Here is a 3,441-nt window from a genome sequence, read left to right on the forward strand (position 1 = left end):
GTGTTAGGGCTAGTTGGTTTAGGGTTAGGGTTAGGGTTATTTGGTTTAGGGTTAGGTTTAGGGTCAGGGTTAGGGTTAGGGTTAGGGTTATTTGGGCTAGGGTTAGGGTTAGGGTTAGGGTTAGGGTTAGGGTTAGTTGGGTTTGGGTTATGGTTAGGGTTATTTTGGTAAAGGTTAGGCTTATGGTTAGTGTTAGGGCTAGTTGGTTTAGGGTTAGGGTTAGGGTTATTTGGTTTAGGGTTAGGTTTAGGGTCAGGGTTAGGGTTAGGGTTAGGGTTATTTGGGCTAGGGTTAGGGTTAGGGTTAGGGTTAGGGTTAGGGTTATGGTTAGTTGGGTTAGGGTTATGGTTAGGGTTATTTTGGTAAAGGTTAGGCTTATGGTTAGTGTTAGGGCTAGTTGGTTTAGGGTTAGGGTTAGGGTTATTTGGTTTAGGGTTAGGTTTAGGGTCAGGGTTAGGGTTAGGGTTAGGGTTATTTGGGCTAGGGTTAGGGTTAGGGTTAGGGTTAGGGTTAGGGTTAGGGTTATGGTTAGTTGGGTTTGGGTTATGGTTAGGGTTATTTTGGTAAAGGTTAGGCTTAGGGTTAGTGTTAGGGCTAGTTGGTTTAGGGTTAGGGTTAGGGTTATTTGGTTTAGGGTTAGGTTTAGGGTCAGGGTTAGGGTTAGGGTTAGGGTTATTTGGGCTAGGGTTAGGGTTAGGGTTAGGGTTAGGGTTAGGGTTATGGTTAGTTGGGTTTGGGTTATGGTTAGGGTTATTTTGGTAAAGGTTAGGCTTATGGTTAGTGTTAGGGCTAGTTGGTTTAGGGTTAGTGTTAGGGTTATTTGGTTTAGGGTTAGGTTTAGGGTCAGGGTTAGGGTTAGGGTTAGGGTTATTTGGGCTAGGGTTAGGGTTAGGGTTAGGGTTAGTGTTAGGTTTAGGGTTAGGGTTATGGTTAGTTGGGTTTGGGTTATGGTTAGGGTTATTTTGGTAAAGGTTAGGCTTATGGTTAGTGTTAGGGCTAGTTGGTTTAGGGTTAGGGTTAGGGTTATTTGGTTTAGGGTTAGGTTTAGGGTCAGGGTTAGGGTTAGGGTTAGGGTTATTTGGGCTAGGGTTAGGGTTAGGGTTAGGGTTAGGGTTAGGGTTAGGGTTAGGGTTATGGTTAGTTGGGTTTGGGTTATGGTTAGGGTTATTTTGGTAAAGGTTAGGCTTATGGTTAGTGTTAGGGCTAGTTGGTTTAGGGTTAGGGTTAGGGTTATTTGGTTTAGGGTTAGGTTTAGGGTCAGGGTTAGGGTTAGGGTTATTTGGGCTAGGGTTAGGGTTAGGGTTATTTGGGCTAGGGTTAGGGTTAGGGTTAGGGTTAGGGTTAGGGTTAGTTGGGTTAGGGTTATGGTTAGGGTTATTTTGGTAAAGGTTAGGCTTATGGTTAGTGTTAGGGCTAGTTGGTTTAGGTTTAGGGTTCGGGGTATTTGGTTTAGTTTTAGGTTTAGGGTCAGGGTTAGGGTTAGGGTTAGGGTTATTTGGGCTAGGGTTAGGGTTAGGGTTAGGGTTAGGGTTAGGGTTATGGTTAGTTGGGTTTGGGTTATGGTTAGGGTTATTTTGGTAAAGGTTAGGCTTATGGTTAGTGTTAGGGCTAGTTGGTTTAGGGTTAGGGTTAGGGTTATTTGGTTTAGGGTTAGGGTTAGGGTCAGGGTTAGGGTTAGGGTTAGGGTTATTTGGGCTAGGGTTAGGGTTAGGGTTAGGGTTAGGGTTAGGGTTAGTTGGGTTTGGGTTATGGTTAGGGTTATTTTGGTAAAGGTTAGGCTTATGGTTAGTGTTAGGGCTAGTTGGTTTAGGGTTAGGGTTAGGGTTATTTGGTTTAGGGTTAGGTTTAGGGTCAGGGTTAGGGTTAGGGTTAGGGTTATTTGGGCTAGGGTTAGGGTTAGGGTTAGGGTTAGGGTTAGGGTTAGGGTTATGGTTAGTTGGGTTAGGGTTATGGTTAGGGTTATTTTGGTAAAGGTTAGGCTTATGGTTAGTGTTAGGGCTAGTTGGTTTAGGGTTAGGGTTAGGGTTAGGGTTAGGGTTAGGGTTAGGGGTATGGTAGTTGGGTTTGGGTTACGGTTAGGGTTATTTTGGTAATGGTTAGGCTTATGGTTAGTGTTAGGGCTAGTTGGTTGAGCGTTTGGGTTAGGGTTATTTGGTTTAGGGTTAGGTTTAGGGTCAGGGTTAGGGTTAGGGTTAGGGTTATTTGGGCTAGGGTTAGGGTTAGGGTTAGGGTTAGGGTTAGGGTTAGTTGGGTTAGGGTTAGGGTTAGGGTTATTTTGGTCAAGGTTAGGCTTATGGTTAGTGTTAAGGCTAGTTGGTTTAGGGTTAGGGTTAGAGTTATTTGGTTTAGGGTTAGGTTTAGGGTCAGGGTTAGGGTTAGGGTTAGGGTTAGGGTTATTTGGGCTAGGGTTAGGGTTAGGGTTAGGGTTAGGGTTAGGGTTAGGGGTTAGGGTTAGGGTTAGGGTTAGGGTTAGGGTTAGGGTTAGGGTTAGGGTTAGGGTTAGGGTTAGGGTTAGGGTTAGGGTTAGTTGGGTTTGGGTTATGGTTAGGGTTATTTTGGTAAAGGTTAGGCTTATGGTTAGTGTTAGGGCTAGTTGGTTTAGGGTTAGGGTTAGGGTTATTTGGTTTAGGGTTAGGTTTAGGGTCAGGGTTAGGGTTAGGGTTATTTGCGCTAGGGTTAGGGTTAGGGTTAGGGTTAGGGTTAGGGTTAGGGTTAGGGTTAGGGTTAGGGTTATGGTTAGTTGGGTTTGGGTTACGGTTAGGGTTATTTTGGTAAAGGTTAGGCTTATGGTTAGTGTTAGGGATAGTTGGTTTAGGGTTAGGGTTAGAGTTATTTGGTTTAGGGTTAGGTTTAGGGTCAGGGTTAGGGTTAGGGTTAGGGTTATTTGGGCTAGGGTTAGGGTTAGGGTTAGGGTTAGGGTTAGGGTTAGGGTTAGGGTTATGGTTAGTTGGGTTAGGGTTATGGTTAGGGTTATTTTGGTAAAGGTTAGGCTTATGGTTAGTGTTAGGGCTAGTTGGTTTAGGGTTAGGGTTAGGGTTATTTGGTTTAGGGTTAGGTTTAGGGTCAGGGTTAGGGTTAGGGTTAGGGTTATTTGGGCTAGGGTTAGGGTTAGGGTTAGGGTTAGGGTTAGGGTTAGGGTTAGGGTTATGGTTAGTTGGGTTTGGGTTATGGTTAGGGTTATTTTGGTAAAGGTTAGGCTTATGGTTAGTGTTAGGGCTAGTTGGTTTACGGGTAGGGTTAGGGTTATTTGGTTTAGGGTTAGGTTTAGGGTCAGGGTTAGGGTTAGGGTTAGGGTTATTTGGGCTAGGGTTAGGGTTAGGGTTAGGGTTAGTTGGGTTAGGGTTAGGGTTAGGGTTATTTTGGTAAAGGTTGGGCTTATGGTTAGTGTTAGGGCTAGTCGGTTTAGGGTTAGGGTTAGGGTTATTTGGTTTAGGGTTAGGT

Source organism: Sturnus vulgaris, unplaced genomic scaffold (assembly GCF_052056855.1).
Source record: "Sturnus vulgaris isolate bStuVul1 unplaced genomic scaffold, bStuVul1.hap1 Scaffold_500, whole genome shotgun sequence".
NCBI lineage: Eukaryota > Metazoa > Chordata > Aves > Passeriformes > Sturnidae > Sturnus > Sturnus vulgaris.